The sequence below is a fragment of the Phaenicophaeus curvirostris genome, chromosome 7 (genome assembly GCF_032191515.1).
Source record: "Phaenicophaeus curvirostris isolate KB17595 chromosome 7, BPBGC_Pcur_1.0, whole genome shotgun sequence".
NCBI lineage: Eukaryota > Metazoa > Chordata > Aves > Cuculiformes > Cuculidae > Phaenicophaeus > Phaenicophaeus curvirostris.
The window spans coordinates 28,929,789-28,950,759 of record NC_091398.1 but is presented as its reverse complement, the minus strand read 5'-3'; the positions used below and the strand labels follow the sequence as shown (position 1 = coordinate 28,950,759).

Genomic DNA, 20,971 nt, shown 5'->3' with positions numbered 1-20,971 from the left:
CAAACATTTTTTCTTTGCAAAGATTAGGATTCATACTTCCCACCAGAGCAGTTCTATTTTATAAATAGAAATGTGCTCTAGAAAGATGGTTAACTGACACAAGAATTAGCTGAAATTAGTTCTAGAAACTAGTAATGGGAAAGATGTAAAACCCAGATATATAGCTCTATTTGATTTTTTAATTTTTTTTTTAATTGTGGAAGTAATTGACAATGTAAATTAAGAGACGTATGTAAGGAATTATATGGAAAAGATGAGAGTAGCCCCTTTTGTAGTAAGATGGGTGGTAGACCCCCAAGCGTAGCCTGAGTACTGCAGGGAAAAGGTGAGCTGTGTGAACTTTATGGGATCTACTTATCATATCCCAAGAATTACCATATCTACCACTGCTGAGGGGAGAGGCTAACATCATTGTCTCCCTCTCCTGTCTGATAAATTAACGCTAGATGGGACTGGCAGTTGCCTTGGCTGCCGTTTTGTCATTCATGTCTGTACCATCTGCATTGCTAGTTCTCCTTTCACAGTGTTTTATAGCACCTCTAGCTTATTTTTTTATTTATACTTTTTTTTTTTTTTTGTACAAGTGACTACAAGAGGAAAAAAGTAAGGAGCCAGTTCAGGAAAAATTTATTTGAAGAACTATAGGACCTTGCAGGCTGTAAATGATGGACAGAAACAATTCACTGTTCCTGCTGGGAGCATGTAATAGTAGTCTCAGGGGTAAAAGGAAAGGTGTATAAACTGATGAGAAACTCGAAGGGAGTATCCTGAGTTGTAAGGGAATGAGTACTGCCTAGGAAGTCACTCTGAAGATTTAGTGATATCACTTGCAGTCTCTGGCAGTGACAGAAATAAGAGGCAGATTCTCTCCTTTGCAGACATCTGAATGCTGAAGAGGGACAGCTGCAGGACAGGTACTTTACCCTGGACCCTGTTTACAATAGACTGAGACAGGAATTGTTGCCAGTAATGACCACAAAGATGTCAGGGGTCTGTGGAGAAAGGGGTCAGTGGTCCTGCCACATCTCCAGCTCTGAGGCTGAGCCAGTAGCATAAGAATAGGCTAAAGGAGCAGGAAGGTTTTAGGCCTCTCTGAAGGAATTCTTAGTTACACACAGCCTTGTAGTGCCTGTGCAGCACAAAGCAATGATTCAGTGTAAGTAACCAGGCCCATAGGTTTTTATTAATTTATTAAATCAAAGCCACTGTATTTATTTATCCTACCTTTTAAACCATTTTTCAATCAGAATGAATGCTAGCATAAAACCAGGGAGAACAGAAGAAAGCTAACTGGGGAAAACAGAAAAAAAAAAATCCATTGGATTATCTAGAATGTTGTGATGTCCTTTTTGTTCTCAAAACGCAACATTTCTTTGCATGTGCAGACTTCATCTGCCAGAGCGAATCTAGGCTTAGATAATTTGTCAGGAGAGGTGCATGTACACAGTATGTACTCAGACAGTTTGTTCTAAAATAAAAATTATTTAGTCAAACATGATTTTCTCTTAGGGCATGGATAGTCGAACAAGAACTACGTTATACAGATTATTTGTATACTTAAGAGAATGAAGCTGACCTTGCCATTATTTATGAATTTCAGCATTCAAAACTCATAAAGCAGTAAACTAAAATACAACAAAAACAAACAACAGTAAATGAAATATGACTGCGGTTTTGACTTAGTAGGAGTTTGTGGCATTTTGACTATATCACGCAAATTATTTTTGTTACAGACAGCAGGAAGCCACCACACACTAAAATAACATTCACTATCAAATCACCTTGCTATTTCAGATACAGCTGGGATTTGTCAGGATCATATCACAAGGTCATTTTTAAGGAGATTTTCACTGACATTTGTGAGGTAAGGGATTTCACATTCCAGTTACAAGTGTTACACTTCAGATCATCATGATTATCAACAGCATGACTGATTTAGGGCCTGATCTTGAGCCTTTACAGAATGAGCTACATTTATTGTGAATGTATTGACAGCCAAGAATCAAAAGAAAATAAAAGGTCTACAGAGAGACATGAGAGGTCAGGTAGTCTTATTCCATTGACCAAAGACAAGATCAGTTATACGTACATAATTTTTGGTGTGTATTTTTTTTAATGCAATTAAGATTATGGTATCATCACATCAGTTCATTTAAAAAAATGGTTTACTTTATCATAAGAAAAAGATCAACAACTTTTACCTTAAATGTCACTTATTGCAGTTTAAGCATATTAATTATTTGCATACTGGACATAGCAATCAATTTTTTTCCTTCCATTTTGTATCAGTCTGCTAAATATTAAACAATCATTTTTTCACTCACAATTCTTTTCTTCCATCAAACAATGCCTGTTTTTTCAGTTGTTTTTTTACAGGTCATGTTTCCTAATTGCCAGTCACTCTCTTTTTTTCTTTGGACTCCCTCCAACTGGCCCACATTTCCTGATGTGCACTGCTGAAACAGATACATTAACTAAACTTTTACCAGGTATATGTAGGGTAGAAAGCATACTTTAGTGTCTTACAGATAAAGTTGAATGTGATTAACATTATCACACCAAAGCCAGTTGCATAAAACCTGGAATTATTCTGGAAATAGATAAGGCGGGGATTTTTCCCAGAATAATAAGGCAGCTAGCATTACTGAGAATTTAGCTCACTGAGTTGAACAGTGCTACCTTGTTCAACAGCTGCTGCAGCAGAATTATTTGAGCATGCTTGAAACAATTTCATGTTAACAGATTTTGTGTCCCTTATTTTTTAATCAAATTTTCCAGTTGAATGTATTGACAAATTTATCAAATTAATAATGAAAAATAGCACACTAACAAATCTCTGCAAAATAAATAACTGAAATCCTAAATTCACCTAATATTTGCATACTAAAAGAAATTCTTTGCTGGACAGCAGTGAACATTTTTCTTTAATTTGATCTTGTTTTTTCCCTTTCAGTGCAGGGGCATATTTTAAGACCTTACAGGCTGTGTTATAGATTTTCTGCCCTAGAGCAGAATGGCCAAAGGATGGTGCTTTTTTTGACATACTTTGATCAACTAAAGTTTATTGAATGGTGTTTTACCTTGGCTTTCTCAGATCTCGTGTACTTTATTTGACATTATTGTAGATGAGAGCAGAATCTGTGTATATTGTATATTGCAGATCTGCACCTGTAATACTGCTGGAGCATGTGTGTCTGTAATGCAAATGTTAAACAAATTAATTTTAAAAGTTCCATCAATTCAGAATGAAAAAAAAAATTACAGTAAGTAAGAAACTAGCCCAAGTTGTGTCTATATCTTCTTAGAGTCCTTGAAAACTATGATTGCCCTTAATCATACAAACCACCTTTCTGTAACTTTGGGATCTTTAGTAAGAAGCTTTACACAACCTTTCAGAGAATAATAAATCAAACTTCGACTTCTTACAATTGCTCCTCTGCATTCAGGCATGAATTTCATCCTCAAGCCAGATTTCTTGAAGGACAACAATAGACCTTTAACTTCATCTTTTCTGATCCGACTTTCAGTAGCAGAAAATTAATTGGTTTGATATGTCTCACATAACTGTATTTATTCCCTTTACAATCCCAATCTTTTTTTAAAGCTCTCCTTTTTCTATGCAATAGTTCTCTAACATTTTAAACAGAATTACAACCAGGTTCTAAGACGTACAAGACCTGCTTTTCCACTACCTTTTTTCTTCCATACCAATTCCTGTGTGTTTAAACAGCTGGAAAATGCTGAATGCCAATTAATACAGACTTAAATCACTACAGAAACAGTCAGATGATGGATAAGGTAGCCCACAGTATAATCTTTTTGTTCTCTGGAAACAGTGCATAGTGCATCAAAATAATGTGGAATCTTTCATAACAGAAAATGTAGAATTAGCCCAGAAACTAGTGGTTTGATTCTAAGCAGCACCACCTGAGTCATTGCTTCTGCACTGGATTTTATGGTGATTTTTTTCCTGCTGTTCTCCATGCAACTTGATTATCTGCTCTTTGCTCTTAGCTTTGGACATTAACAATTCTATTACTGGAATGAGAGAAGGGATGAAAACTGATTAGTCAGGGAGACTATTCTGGAAACTTTTAGTGCCAGGTGAGAAATCTGCCTTGCCACAACTGAGGTTTTTGGTGGTGCATGCCAAATTAATTGTTGGTCTTGCGGCAGTTTGTATAGTATAAAAATCAACTTCATATTGAAGCATTGTGGTCATCATTGTTTCAGTTGAACAGAAATAGCAAGTAAACTCTCTTAGAGAACTGTTTTCTGCAGATAACAAGTGGTATCTGCATATACACAACACAAGGGAAAAAAACCCCGTGTTTTTCCCTTTGGCAGATCAATAGAAGACTTCAGTCTGCAAATCTGAAGGTTAAACTTGTATGTGGGTCATACTGTAAGTTATTTCATAAGGTTAAAAACTAGCGCTGTTCATTTATGCTGTCCCATAAGTGTGCTTGGTTCATAGAAATAGGCAGATGATGCCAAGCAGATAATGTAAGCCTGCCCATGGAAGTTTAACTGTAAAGGCACAGATGCCACAGTGCAGTCAATACAAATTGTGACATCTTTATGAGAGCAGGGACTGTTCAGTACGTAACTGTTGGATAAGATAGGTCTCTCTTGCTTGTACTGTCTGATGTAGAGAACAGTACTCCATGCAAAATGGATCAGCTTCACAAAGGACTAAATACACCCTTTGCCTAGCATAGGATAGTTTTTGACTTGCGATTTGAGACATTTTCCTACTAGAAATGGGCTTAAATCACCTCAGAAGAGGAGGAAGTTGATGTCTGATTAAGTACATGCTAGGTATGTGTTGTATCCCCTAAGACCTTGCATACAAAGGATACATCTTCCTGTGATTTGAAAGAAAAGCCTGCTACTCCTTCCTTCCCTCTTTCAATTTATGGAGAAGGGCAGGATTTACAAGATACTGTCTTCCTAAGTCACTTCCTATCAGCTTTCCACTGTATATGTTGGCTTGCATAGATTACATTCAGAGTAGGGATCTGAAAGTATTACTGAATATTATTGTAATGGCTTAAGATCCTGCTTTTCCTAAAGTCTGCACCGTCCTTTCACTAAAAGTTTTAAGAGAGTGGTGTATACTAATGTTTGTGATCTTAGCTCTTCCGTTTAAAAGTTATAATTAATTTAGAATGCAAGACACAGGGCAGCTAAGAAGCAGGGACGTAGCTGGGAACGGCCAAAGTAAATGGAAGATCGAAAATGTTTAACTATTTATCTTTTCTTGACAACTGTTTTAACCCAACAAGTTCTTTCATTGTAAATCTATAAAAGATCTTTATATAGAGCAAGCCTGAGATATTATTATAGTCTTGTGGCAGCTGCCACTTCCTTCCAAGAAAGAGCAGTCCTTCATGCTCTTTGGAACACAAAAATGCTACGGGTTTGGCAATTGTGGCTGAAGATATCCATTATGTCAAATGCAAAATGCAATAGTCATGTCACGTCCACGCTAGATTCAGCTTGATGCAGTTCTGCCTTTTCAGTTTCTTTTCACAGAGCCTAAGCAATGTGGCCACCTGCTGAATCTCTCTTTTGATTAGCATGTAAAGAATCCTTTGTTTGGATCAGCTGGGCTTCTTTGACTTCTCAGCACTAAAGGCTCAGTGACAGTTTCCTTGTGGTTTTTCTTAAACCTCTCCAAGGATTTTCTGGGGATAATTTGGGAAACTTTCAATTCAGGAAAAGATGGTAAAACTCACTTCCTTTTCCACTTAGTTGACTTGTACTTTCTTACTTTGTTGTATGATATTAAGGGAGATAGGTCTCAGATGCCATTTCTAAATACAGTCTGAATCATGGCAGAAAGAGTTGCAGCCTGTAGAGTTTAAATTTCCTTCAACTTCAGGGGTCATATTTAGTAACTGGCTAGGAATGAGCTCATTTTTACAATTCTTTCTATAATTTCTTCCCAGGAGAAAGCTGTGACTCTTCAAAAAAATTTCAGTACACTAAGCCATAGTGAGCTTTTTTGTCATTAAGCTTCTATGTATCTTCATGGAATTTTTGTTTCTTAGTTCTTGTCATGCAAACAATGCAGCTAAAAAGTAGAAGTGGGTAAAGACTGCAACATGAAAGAAATTCAAAACCTCTGATGGAGCACAATTTTGCAAACAGAAGTAAGAGGTTCAGCTATATTAGAAGAATTGATTACCTGCATTAAAAGATAGGAATTGTCATAATGTGATTCCAAAGGGTCTTAAGAGACCTGAGGTTACATGAGATACATGAGATTTTTTTGTAGTTAAAAGAAAATGAGATTTATTCAGTGGCAGTGGGAAACATACAGTCTCATCCACAGAATTTTCCAGCTTGGTTTAAAACTGTCCTCATGAATTGACTCCTCACAAGTCCATTCTGTCTTGTTTAACTGGTGGGTTTTGACATAGCTGTTAAGTGACACAGGTGAACTACCTGATAATTGTCAGGTCTTGCTCCTCAGAAATAGGTATAAATCAAAAGTAATCTTTCTTGTCAGTCCCCAAAAGCCGCAAATGTAAAAACAAATAAGTGTGATTGCCATTGCTTGCTGCACCGAGGGCATGAATTTTACCAGCAACATTAATCTCTTCTCTTTTAAAAGCTTATAATAAAAGGGCTGCACCACTTACCATGTAAGTTGTAATAAATCTGCAGCTGTCATGAAGGAGGATACTGTATGATTGTGATCGAGGTCACAAATCCGCAATGAAAAAGAATTTATTTCTCAAAAATTGTGACACAATTGTGACACAATTCTCAAGAATTGTGGAATTTATTTCTCAAAAAAAAAACAAAACAAAAAAGATGGTCTCCATATCCCTCAAGCTAAATATTTCCTTTCGGCTGTGGAAGAAACAAGGGGGTTTTTATGCTTTTCTGGTCAGCTAATGGAGGACCATGATCACCTGTCCCTGTTAGAGACTTCATTCAGTAGAAAGCCATAATTGAAAGGACGACTGGCCTGTAAAACTGACCAATAAAATGTCTGCCAGCTTTTTTCAACACGCGCTCCTACTTCATCTAGCAAATTTCCAAAAACAAAGCTTCCTCTGTCACAGGTTGAGATTGTGGAAAGACTCCTGAGTTTCTGCTAGAAGTAGTATGAAAATATGCTGTTCCAGATTAGGAAGTGCTGACCAGCTCACAAAGCTACAATACATTAGAGGGCACCACACTTGTGGCTGCTCCTGGTCTTGTTTTACATCCGTACCATGGAGCTATTTTCTGTTTGTATTTTGGTCCGTGTGCACTGTTAGATCCCTGAGAAGCATGCCTTGTGTTCCAGCATGAGAAGGTGAGTCAATTTTTATTCTTACTGACCAATGTTAATTCTCGCTCCATTTTTGTTAGATTCCAACCTTTTGATTATTCATTTATCAGTAGAGTATCACTAGCTTGTTGGTCCAGGATGTAACTTATTTGTACCCTCAATTTACCAAAGCAGCCCTTTTCAGCAGAGACACAGGTCTAGTTAGTTAGGCAGCTGACCTTTCGTTCAAATCCTAGTTTTTGAGCCTATAGTATTTCTCATAAGCTCCTGATGATCTCCAAATCTACCAAAGTAATTTGCTAGCAGCTTTATTTTAATTATATAAAAAAAAGTTTTAGTTTCTGTTCTTAATCTGTTCCATGTACAAAAATTTCATTCTAATTCTGCCAAAACTTTGTCACTCGTGTTCTAGTTCCTGTTAATAAAATGCAGAGTTTCCTGGTCTGCATCCCGTCAGTGCTGACACAGCCTTGTAACAGCCAGTATAGATTCATCTCCCAAGGACAGGAAATGTTCTGCTTTGCTGATTTGGCTCTGACCAGAAATAACGTGGACTTCTAAAAGGAAACGTTTAGCTAAGAACATGAGAGTTAAGACTGTAACTGTTGGAGTTATAAATACAAAGGGCAGAAATACCAGAACTGGCTTGAAAGTCCTTGATAAATTGTAACAGTGAATGGTAATGAGATATAGCCTGAGAATTCCTCTCTGTATGTCATTCCTTTCTTAGGTTTTTGTTGTCGTTTTGAGTTTTGGGGGGGCTTTTTTGTTTTTTGTTTTTTTTTTTTTAATGTATTCTGGTCTGTATGACTTATTTACATTGGTTTGAGCATATACCATTTCCAAGTGTTTTTGCAATTTAATGTTGCTAATAGTAACTTGTGTGTGGAGTTGCCATGTAAGGATGACAGCTCTGAATTTGTCATTTAAGCTGCCATTCGTGTCAATTTGCCTAAATCCTGTAAGACAACTGAATCCACTAATAAACAGTTAAAACAACAGACTGTGGTTAACAGTGGTTGGTTCTTGAAAATATTAGTATCACAAAAACTGCCTTGGAAACTGGCGACTTCTAGAAAAGCAGCGAAGGACAACTAGAGCACAAGTGACTGAACTCTGATGTCCCTTTCTAGGTCAGAATCAAATTGGCTTAGGGGATGTGGCAGACCGTTATTTTTCAAACTCTATCACATAGTTGTACTAAATATATTTGAAATTCACAAATTAACAAACACTACACAGTAGTTGTGCAGCTGAAAGGACTTAAGTTCTCAGCTGAGGATTTTAATGGGACATGACATAAATATTTAAGTCGAGACATAACATAAAAAGGTGAAAACTGACCAAATGTGCTTGATAAAGGGAGGCAAAACAAAGACAGGTGAGCCTTCATGTTCTCAATTTTAAAGCTCCCTTGAGCAAATTAGGAAGTCACAGTGTAGGTGAGCAAAGTTCAATGGGTTGTTTGTAGACCCTGTAAAATTATGGCTTCTCTCTTGTAACCGAATCCAAATATCCTTCTGCTTAATAGTGACTCTAGCTGATTTAGCATGACTAGGCAGGATGCTCTCCTTCCTCTGCACTCGCTAATGAGTATCAGGAAGTATTGTCTTCCTTCCCGGCTCCTAGATGGTTGCCTCTACAACATCCCCTGCCTTTAGTGACAGGGCTTCCTTGCTCAAGTCCAGCACAGATGTGCACACACTGCTGAAAAAATAGCCATTTCTGATGGATGTAATAATCTTATTTCTTTTGCCTCATCTGTTGTATGTCATGCATAAATAACTGCCATGTTTTACCTAGTGGTGAGTGTATTTTGGTTTTGAAGACTGATCTGTAATTAATTTTGTTATGATAATTATTATAGCAACATAGTATTTTGGACATGTAGATTAATTACTGTTTTGGAAAGCTGCAATTTTGACACTTTCGGGCTTGAATGATGCTGTAGCAACAGGTTTGAACATGTTCATAGTGGCAGGGACATTTTCAGTTCTAGCTGTCATGCTCACATTTTACCCCTGTAATAACGGGCTTTTCCCACTCATGACTCAGAGGAAATAGTCTCTCCACCCAGTCTTTCACAGAGTAAAACACAGCAGTTCCCCAATTTTTTCACTGCAACCAAATCACTATTGTAGAGTAAGAATTTAATGCAATCCTAAATACTAACATAAATATGCGACCAAATTGAATTTCATGCATCGTGTGACCTCATTAGTTATGTAGTGCCTGGTTTGGGGACCACTGCTTTATACACTGTTAAATAGCAGAGGAGCATTTATGAGCTGTATTAGCAGCCTATAGCACAAAGCAGCATGAAGTCAGCATGTCCTGAAGGGAAGACTATGGTTATTTAATGTTTGCATAGTCTAAGAGAACGAGTATGACTCTATTAGATACAGCATTACTGGACTTCTCACCCCTTCAGTCTACTTTGTATCAAGAGCTATGACTATACTCCATTCCAGTGGCTTCAGAATCAAATTTGCATTTCCATTGGGATGACAGAGTAGAATTTGGCTCCTATTCATCATAAAGCTAATTTATATTGTAAAATTACTTCTTGTTCCTTCTTGATCTTCACCAGTTTGCATAAAGTTACAGACATTTTTATGATGCCTTAAAGGTGCACAATATAAAGAACTACTGCCAGAAAGCAACAGATTCTTTCCATGGACTCTGCTTTTCTATGGTACATGTATGCACTCAGTAATTCTTAATCTATAATCAGTCCAGGCTAAGTACTTTGTTTCTTTTAAAGATGTAAATAGCAACGTCTAGTGGATTAGCATAGAAACAGTTTATGGAAGAAATGCATCTTAAGAAGGATTTGAATGAAGATAGCTTTGTGATTTCTTCTGAAAGACTTATCAGAGAAAAATTTACAGCGGAGAAGAATAGCTCCTGTCTTTTCATCACAGTTACTTTCTGAAAAACAAGTATTGAAGAGAGATAAGGAAACTTTCTTGTAGATTATTCCTATTATCAAACAGCAACTTCACTCCACCCTTCCCTTGTATTTGGCTTCTTACTAAGCGCCTGGAGCTGCAGTTTTGTTCCAAGACTACCCTCAAAAAAATCCCCTGACATTATCAGACATGCTAACAAAAGAAATAAATGTATACTTCTTCCAAAGAAGAAAAATGTAATTAACTGTCATCTATCAAAATCAGGAGAGGTACCCCTTTATCTTGACTGAAAGAATAATGTAGCTTTTTCCTGTACTGGAACTGGCTGCGTGTGCTGAAAGCAAGCCATGGGCACATCCAGTAGAACTTTTCTTCAAGCAGAAGTTTCAGCTGAGATTTCAATCCATCTCAGTTACTTAAGAGAGTATCCCTGAAGATGAAGTAATTGTTTCAACTTGTGTTTAAATGAGGGTTCTCAGTTTTGGTAATTTATGCTTAGATTATGTTAAGCTGATATTGTAATTCTTTCCATTGGCTTTTAATCTTCCTGTTAGCTCAGAATGGTGCCTGTTCCTGCAAGCAAAAGACCTTTGATATAGACTCCAAGCACAGTGACTTCTTTTCAGTCACCATCAGCACTGTGCCTCTTGTTCTGGAAGAAGACAGGACCCAGAACCTGCTGACTGTGTTCACTTGAATAAGAAGGCTGCAAGATTAACCCACAGGTCCCGTATCCTTGTATGCATGTAGAATTCACACTTAGTGAAGTAATTTCCATAATTATCTCTGAGGAGAAGGACTTAGGGCTGCTGGTAGATGAGAAGCACAACATGAGCTGGCAATAGGCACCTGCAGCCCAGAAAAACAATCATATCCTGGGCTGCATCAGAGGGAGTGTAACCAAGTGGATGAGGGAAGTGATTCTCTCCCTCTACTCTGCTCTCATGAGACCTCACCTGGAGTATTGTGTTCAGTTCTGGAGTCCTCAGCACAGGAAGGACGTGGATCTGTTAGAGTGAGGGCCACAAAGATGATCTGAGGGCTGGAGCACTTCCCATATGAAGACAGGCTGAGAGAGTTGGGCTTGTTTAGCCTAGAGAAGAGAAGGATCCAGGGAGACCTTAGAGCAGCCTTCCAGTACTTAAAGAGGGCTGCAGGAAAGCTGGGGAGAGGTTCTTTATCAGAGAGTGTAATGTATGAGGGGTAATGGCTTTAAGCCAAAAGAAGGTAGATTTAGATACTAGGAAGAAATTATTTATTGTGAGGATGGTGAAGTACTGGAACAGGTTGCCCAGAGAAGTTGTGGATGCCCCATCCCTGGACATGTTCAAGGCCAGATAGGATGAGGCTTTGAGCAACTTGGTCTAGTGGGAGGTGTCCCTTCCCATGCCAAGGAGATTAGAATTGGTTGATCTTCGAGTTCCCTTCCAACCCAAACCATGATTTTATGATTACAAGAAACTCATATTTCCTGCAGTTGTGCTGGGAAATTGAGTCATGCATCACATTCAGATGGCCAAAGAAAAGAAACATAAATACAATACAAAGAAATGTATTGTCATACATTCCTTTTCAGTGAGTGACACCTACAGTGACATTAAGTGCATTAATAGGATAGTCAAGACCTGGAGGCTTCATGAGTCAGATCTCAGTTTAAGGACAAGCCATTGAGCTGGCAATCAACAGAAGCTCAGGACTGTGATTTCACGTTCACACATTCAAAGCTGGAGATTGAAGCAGGCTTGAGAGGGGAGGCTGAGTGGAGCAGTAGGCTACAGGAGAACACTATCTGCCCCTTGCTCCTGCTGCTGCCCCACCCCCCAGCAATCAGCAAATGACAGTGGCAGTGGCAGAGAAGCCTGCTGTTCCTACCTGCCCAACAAAGATCTAAGGCAGCAGGCTATGTAGGAGTGTTTTCTTTCATATGTTCAAGCACTCAAACTCATTCAGACAAAAGGACAGCATTAACTCTTCCATATCAGGGCGCTGTTCTTGTCCAGCTCTCAGAAGCATGGGCAAGAAGCATCCTTTCTCCTTTCCTATTCCTTGGGAGGAGGCAGCAGCTTGCTCTTTGGAATTGCCATAGAAAAAGTGGTTCAGGTCAAAGAGAAGATTCTGCAAGCAAGACGTGGGCTACATATTGAACTGTGCTGGTGAAGAATTTGGAAAAGTAATCTGCGTCAGCCTGACTGCATCCACTGACTGCGCTGTGAGTTTGGCCAGCACTAAGAGATTTTGGAAACTGCCATCTGTATGTGGACATAAAGACCCTTACTCTATCTTTAGCCTTTGTGCAAACATTCTCTTTGCATAAGGACACGCTCTGCTCATAGCAGGCCTACACAATCCTATCTCTATAATCTCAGACACTGAGCAATACTACAAAGGCAATTGTCATCACCCAAGAACTAAACACACTGCTTATGGCTTTTGGAGTCATCGGTTCTTACTAGAAACAGAGACCAGTATGAACCAGTCATCGGTTCTTACTAGAAACAGAGACCAGTATGAACAAGCTGAAGAATTATATAGAACTCATAATCCTACCGACTGTAGCCAGTTCTATTTTTCCTTAGTTACCTTATTTGTTGTCATGACTCTCCACTCTGAAACAGAAACCCAGTGGACAAAGCATGGGATTAGGAATTTAGTAATTTAGCTGCAGCCTTAATGTAGGTCCTGCATACTGTGGCAATGCGAAGGTGCTTGCACAATATTATGGAGGCAAGAGTTCTGCATCACAGTGCTGAGGTGGAAAAAGTACTGGTTATGATTGCAATTGATACTGTGCTGCTGCAGTGTCCTTTTAGTTACAAAAATGCCGTAACCTAAATGTTTTTGTCGTTTGGGAACATACCTTGTTTGTAAGACTATGAGAGTAGAAGGAATGTCCATCACTCAAATTTAAAAGGCACTTTTTGAGTAAAAACAGGGTCTTGGCTGACTGAGACAACTAGGACTGAAGGAGGCTGGAATTTAGATCACAGTAGTAGCAAAACTAGATGACAAAGCAGAGCTTTGAAAAGTCTCTCACATAGAAAGTTTAAGGCTGGAAGGAAGTGAGAGGAATGGCGGGTGCTGCTTACTAACAGGAGGAGATAGGAAACAATGATGCTATTGTGGCAGTGGGGCTGCTGAAGGTCAGAGAAGATAAGCTCTGATTTGCGTGCTTTCAAAATGCTCATGCAAAGTTGGTGATTTTTTTTTTTAGTGAAAGATTAGGGCCAAGGGATATTGTGACCAGGGAGTTTGCTGTGTTTGTATGAATTATAATCTACAGTGCTTTAGTTTTCCAAGTGAAAAACAATGCCTTCAGCAATTTTATACAAAAGATATCTGCTTTGCATTACACTTGCCCTGTGCCTTCTGAAGAATTAGCTATAAACGTGAAGATCTGCACTTTACAGGAAGCTCTGGGAAGGGTCTATCTAAGCTGTGGTATCTGGAGAAGTCACTGCTGGACATAGAACAGGCATCAAGGCTCTCAGGTCTAACTCTATGTAAGAGATACGCAGCATAATATTTCCACTCTGAATACATGATTTTGTGACCCTCAGTTGAAGAACTGTGCCAAGTCTTTAGCCAGGCACAGGAGACGAGTCCCAAGGGCATGGGACTCTAGCTGGGTCTTATGAAATTAATGGGGGGAAGCTCTGCAGGAGGAATTATGTTACATTTCTTTCACAGAAATTGCTTATACAAACCTATCTCCTAGGAAACAGTATTTGTCTACATTAACATTCTTTACCTAGTGCTAGATATATAGAATGTGCAGAGATGCACTGCTGTTTAGATTTCCCTCCTTTAGCATTCCTACAGCTTGCCAGAATGCCTGCTTCTGCAGAAACAAAGGTTAATTAAACACATCCGCCCATTACAGCAAGGAGTGAACATTACAATCTGGTCCAGAGCTACCTTCTTCAGCTGTCAGCACTGAAAGACACTTGGAACCACAAATTAGTCCTCAAGCAAAACTAGTTTCAGCAGAAACTGCTTGTTTTATTCAACAGATAAGTCCTTCCCTGTATTTGCAGTTTCAGCTAGTACTTGCCTTGCTAGACCTAGTTCCAGCAAGAAATATTCTGGTGGTATTTTGCAAATTGCATGATCCAAGATTTTTGGATCTTCACAGTGCCATGATTAACACATAATAAAGAATGTTGGAAAAAAAAAATGTACCTTGCTTGCATTGCTAACTCCACCTTTTATAATTAATATAATTTAAGGTAACTGATACTGGATTTTTTTGGTTACTTGGCATTCCTTACCTTTGTACCTTTTACTGTGCTTGCATGATGAAACTAAACTGGCTAACTTCATCATCAGGCATTTCTTTTCACATTCTCTTCTGTTTCATTTCCTGGCTCTAAGGTATAACCACCATATTATCACAAATGCTTTCTCAGTTCTGTAACTCAAAACTACATAGTAATATGTCCATTATATTAACTCTTCAAAGTAGCACTGTTGCTGTGCCTCAGTTTCCTTCTCACTGTTTTATGGAGAATGAGGGCTGACAGCATATACCTTTCACAAACGTGCTGTTACCATGCCTATAATCCCCACTGCTTGAAGAACTGACATTCCTAAAATGTTTTCTTTCTGTGCTGAGCCAACACAATGCTGCAATAAACCTGTGAAAGAGCAGTGACTAGCAATGAGATTACTAAGGTAGGCAAGATACATTGAATTTTTCGCTGAAAGCAGGATCTTAAATAAAGTTAATTATGTAAAACAGCTTGATGTCTGCATAATCATGACTTGTTTTCTATTCTCTTCAGTAATAGGGGAAGCAAGTATAACTCTACATCCAAAATTCAAGGCCTATATTTTGTCAGAGCTTTTCTCAAATGTGATACTATATTACGCATCCTCCGTTCCCATTCAGATTATCTACAAAAAAATTCTGATTTTTTCTAGCTGATTTGTTCTTCATACCTAACAGCTGAATCGTTGCTGAAAAGGATTATCTGCCCACGAACTGTATGTGCATATATTTAATTTCTACTGCTTTGGTTAGTTTTGATCAAACACACAGATCACAAAGGCTTCTTTCTATTTCCAACCCAGCAGAGAACACAGAGGCACATTATAATTTCAAACTCTATTTTTCACAAGTGTTACCTAATGTTTGATTAAAATATTCAGCTTCTCAGATGATATTACCATTTCATTTGATGGGTTACTAATAGGAACTATGGATAAAAGGAGACATGAGTGAAGAGCCACAGAAATATTTTCCATTATTTGCATTGCTTCCTTGGGTTTGGTTTCAAAGTCTATGAAAGACACAGACATGTTGTCTTTGTCCACTTGGTACTGGACAACTCCTGCCTGGTTTTCAAGAACCCTTCTGAAAGGCAGCATCTACAGCCCTAATAGATGGGCGAAGATACAGTGCTGTCTCGCAAACTGATCATCACTTGGACATTTTCTGAAGTCTGTGAAAAACGCCTTAGTGTCTAACAGAAACTGAAAGCAAAGTTGGAGCGGTACTCTGACCAATACTGGGCAGTTGACCACTGATGACAGAGCCCTACTGACAAATTGTAAAACATGATCATAGAAGAGAAGATAAATCCAAAAAGAACACAACATGGTAAATTTGAAGTATTGACCCCAGAGAGGAAAGATAATGGCCTTCTTGGAACAGTTCTCCTTGGTTTGGTATTTGGAACCTTCTGTCTAGCCCTCAATTCAGTAAGGCAAGATGTGACTTTTCTTCTTTGCAAGTACAACATGTTAAATTCCCCATGAGTTGTTTCCATAAATACAGCATGCCAGTGCTTACTGACTGATGGTACCACCTAGGAGTTTTATTTGCATTCAGCAATGAAGCAGTTGAATTTTTAAGGTATGTTGTTGAATTGCAATTAAGTTGGAAGGCTGCCTGCACAGCAATGCCCTATTCATTTTGTATGGCAAAAGTCTTTATAAAAATCTTGGAGCTGACCACAGCCTTGTGCAGTTTGTCTCACACACATCAAAAATGTGATATGATACAAAACATTGTATAAGCAACGCGAGCAAGCCATTGTAATATTTCTTCACTCCCCATCCTGAGCTTCTTTCTATCTTACGCCTACATACATATTTTCTGGGTCATTTATTCTTTCCTGTACTGAAGAACACTATCAAACAGGCAAGATAGTGAGGACTAGAAAAATTTATGTATGTCCTCTCAGTTTAAACAAATGCGTGGACTATACTCAGAAAAGCTATAAAGCTGCTGGGGCATACCATTAGCCTGAACACAGGTGCTATTTATTTAAACATGCTTTCAGGGATTGCACCTCTTCAGATACCAGTTTATTCAGAGATGACAGAGCATAGAGTTCAGAACTGCACTTCTAAACAGTTATTTCTTAAGACGCAATTGTTCTTTGTGCTTCAGGCTACATTTTTGTTTAATAATGACAGCATAACCAGCAGTCTATCTTTTGCAATGGCAAAATGGGGCAATAACTTTACTATGCTCCATTAATTTAAGCTATCTATGCTCCATTAATTATAGCTATGAGTATTGTTAAGTGAAATTGCTATTGAGAGTATGAAAAAGAGCTTTGCTACATTGACGGCAAGGAGATTGCTGTGAGTTTGAAGTGTGTTCCTTATTTTTTCATGGAGATGTTTCAATGTATTTTTTAGGGTTCAGAATTACCATAAACAAAACATATTCATGCGCTATCTAAAGCAATGTCTGAATAAGAAGCACTAAAAGGGTCCTAAGCAAGGAAAACATGCAAGTATTTCAGCTGCTTTGGTGATTAAAACATAATACTCCAACATTAAATTGTGAGCAATTATTTTAATCATATAAGGAGTTCCTTCAACTTTAGAGTTAAGTCTGGCTTGATGATTAAAATACAGAGCAGGAAACCAGAAGACAAACTATTTTCAGCATTAGCAGTGACTCACTGTGTGATATTAAGCAAGTCACTTAATTCTCACGCTGTCTCACCTGTAAAATGAGGGAACCTTCCTCACAAGTTCTGTGTGAGATTAATTAATTAAGCATTTGCTGCACACCTAACATTTCTTGGACGTAAAGTGGCAGAAAATTTATTATTAAACTTACACCTGGACTTGTGCAAAGCATTCAACACTGTCCTGCACAACACCCTTGTCTCTAAATTTGAGAGACATGGATTCGATGGATGGACCACTTAGTGGATAAGGAATTGACTGGATGGTTGTACGCAAAGACTTGTGGTCAACAGCTTGGTGTCCAAGTGGAGACCGGTGACGAGTGGTGTTCTGCAGAGGTCGGTATTGGGACCGGTGTTGTTTAATACCTTTGTCAGAGACATGCACAGCAGGATTGAGGGCACCCCGAGCAGGTTTGCTGACAACACCAAGCTGTGTGGTGCAGTTGAGACTCTGGAGAGAAGGGATGCCATCCAGAGGGACATTGACAGGCTTGAGAGGTGGGCCTGTGCGAACTTCATGAAGTTCAACAAGGTCATTGCTAAGTCCTGCACATGGGTTGGGGAAATCCCAAGCCACCTTACAGGCTGACAGAGAATGGATTGAGGGCAGGTCCGCACAGAAGGGACTCAGGGGCTGAGAAGCTCAACATGAGCCAGCAATGTGTGCTTGCAGCCCAAAAATCCAACCATGTCCTGGGCTGCATCAAAGGAAGTGTGGCCAGCAGGCAGAGAGAGGTGATTCTGCCCGTCTACTCTGCTTTTGTGTGACTCTACCTGGAGTACTGCGTACAGTTCTGGGTCCCTCAACACAAAAGGACATAGACCTGTTGGAGCAATTCCAGAGAAAGGCCACAAAGATGATCAGAGGGCTGGAGCACCTCTCCTACAAAGACAGGCTGACAGAGTTGGGAAAAAATCCCACCACCACAGTTGTTCAGCCTGGAAAAGAGAAAACTCCAGGGAGACCTTATATCAGTCTTCCAGCACTTAAAGGGGCCCTACAAGAACACTGGAGAAGAACTTTTTATGAGAGCACGTAGTGGTAGGACAAGGCTTTAATGGCTTTAAACTGAAAGAGGGTAGATTTAGATTAGATAGAAAGAAGTTCTTCACAAAAAGGGTGGAAAGGCACTGGAACAGGTTGCCCAGAGAAGTTATCGGTGCCTCATCCATGGAATTGTTCAAGGCCAGGTTGGATGAGGCTTTGAGCAGCCTGGTCTAGTGGAAAGTGTCCCTGCCCATGGTACAGGGGTTGGAACTGCGCGATCTTTAAGGTTGCTTCCAACCCAAACCGTTCTGTGATGCTATGATACAGTAACAGGATACAAGTGTAGAGATGGGTGGTTCTGTAAAGGAAACTCACATCTCTTTCATCTTTGAGCTTGTTAAGCACGACAACAAAATAATAACAGGAAAAACTGTGGGTGAAGCCCTTGAAAAGAGTTTTTAAATAAAAAATATAGAGCCACAAACTAGACAGACCGAACTATAACTAAGAACAAACATATATCATTATGCTTTAGTAGAGCACACAATTAAAAGAGTGAGTTTCTTTCCCATGATATGTAAGTGAATTTGCATTTAATGGAAGTGAAAGGCAGATGATTGAAATCTGGAGAAATGAAATAATAATGTTTCTTTAAACACCTCCATTTTTTACTGAACTCATTGCCTCATGACATCATTGGAACCAACACTTCAGTGAATTCAAGAAACAAATATGTATATGGAAATGTGAATATCCAATGTGATATTCTATGAAATGGAAGAGTATTAAACCCCTCATACTGCACACTACTACTCAAACAGTACCTGATAGGCATTAAAAAAAATCTACCGTGAAGCTTACTCCATAGCTGATCACTCTGGACTTAGTTGTAACTGTATCAGAAGCAGGTTGTTGTTGGAGACATAACCCTGGAACTGGACCTTTGGTACAGCAGTCTTGATGCTACTGAGGCTAGGCTGAGCAGCACACAAGCGCATCTTTAGCATCCTTCTACTCTTATCATAGCTATGATACAGAAAATGGCAGTTTTTATCTGTCATGAAATTCATCAGCAACAGAAGAGGGGCCAGTAACTTTTAACCAACTAATGCAGTTTAGTAGATAGAAAGATGCCATGATTTTTACTAACATTGTGCTGTGACTCTATGAATGAATGCATCAAATCCACAATGAGCAAAAAAAAATGGACCAGCATGATCAATACTGTATTGAAAGGTTGTATGTGTCCTGTACAGTTGGAGACTGTCCTATCCCCAAAGACTGTTTGGGGATAGGACACAATTTATTTGTGCTTTTCTGAAGCCAGTTATTGTTTTCTGAAATATTCACAAAAATATCACTACTGCTTTCTGTTGGTTCTGTTCAATACAGAGTGAGGCCTTTGCGTAAAGCGTGGTCTTGAATCTTTTTAACTTTGGAATTGAGTTGTACCAGGACAACATGAATAGGAAAACTCAGATTTTCTATCCTATTAAAAGCAGTAATTAATAGATTAATAAATAGTTTCTACAATATCACCTGGTAGATATAAATGCATGCCAGTTATTTACTTTGTAACATATTTTATGCTGTGATTTCTGGATCATACCGAGTTATTCATGTATTATAAATGTAACTATAAACATAGGCTGATACAGTTAGCAGGTTTCTAAATTAGCATTGCAGAGACATTTAAACAAAACCTTAGGCACTACACCAAGAACAGCAGAACCTTTAGCTTGGCATTACAGAGATAAAAGACCAGGATGGAGAAATGCAGAAGTAACAACACCACCACCACGGGTTATATAGTTATACTAAAAAGAATCAATGACTCACAGCTAATGTTTACTTAGTCTGTATGCTTTAGGGATGAGTGGAGATTAGTACAGTGAACTAGTTCTTTTATTCTCCTTTTATTTTGTTTATTACTAGCTAGTAATATGGTATTCATTAAGTCAAACAAAATTAAGAGTAAAAAAGAGGTGCTCGTCATCAGCATTAACACTATGTCATACAGCATTAATATTATGTGCTCACATACAGGTGCTCGTGTACACATTTTAGCAGCTGTTTTTTCCTGTCTGCCCACAGCGAATGGGTGTGTTGCCTGGCACAGTGCGTGTACCTTGCCCTTTCCTACAACCAGACCACACCTTTAATCCAGTCTCTGCACCCAGAGAGTTTCCTGCATTGCTGCTGTCCTTTTTCTCACCTCATCTGGACCAGGAATCTCCTTTCTCAACTCACTTCAGTGATGGAAAAGGACAGCAAGTTCTCCTTGTTCTCTTTCACTTGTATTTGTGTCCCTTACTGCTCCCACATGTAAATACATAGAGAAATCTTTCTCTGATGCAACTTAGAAGTCAGATAGGTTGTTTGCTTTCTTAGCTGATACTCACTGTGCTTAAAGGGTCGTTTGTCCTAAAGCAGCAATTTGTATGAATACGGCAGGCAGGCAGACGATGGCAGAAGCAGCTCCACTACAGCATTACAGAACAAGTCACACGATGACTGTAGCTGGACTCCTCCTAGCGCCTCAGAGAGCTGCAAGGAAAGGGAAGGGCTCAGGATATGATTTCATGCGCTCACTCTAAAAACAAGGAACTGTTGCAGATGATTGAAAAAGTAACAGCTTCAAAGTTCCTGAATGGCCAGTAACTAAAACTACTTTTCCGCTTCACCTTCCCTACACTCTCTAGTGAAAAGTTTCAATAAGTGCAAATGACAAACTTAGGAAACAATATTTATACCATTACTAGGACTAGTCTGAGAGATGTATCACAGCCAATCGACCTCAGAGCACTGCTTGGTGTTGCCTGGCATTCTCTGTTTTCTGTGCTTATGTCAG

At 38.9% G+C, this 20,971-nt stretch overlaps 1 protein-coding gene across 1 annotated transcript in view; it reads right to left on the bottom strand.

Moving 5' to 3' along the window:
* RALB (RAS like proto-oncogene B) overlaps positions 1-20,667 on the bottom strand; it is a 50,659-nt gene extending 29,992 nt beyond the window's left edge. Inside the window, exon 1 of the mRNA XM_069861395.1 lies at positions 20,523-20,667. The gene's annotated coding sequence lies outside the window, so the exon portion shown is untranslated. The remainder of the gene's footprint in view (positions 1-20,522) is intronic.
* Positions 20,668-20,971: the final 304 nt, after the last annotated feature.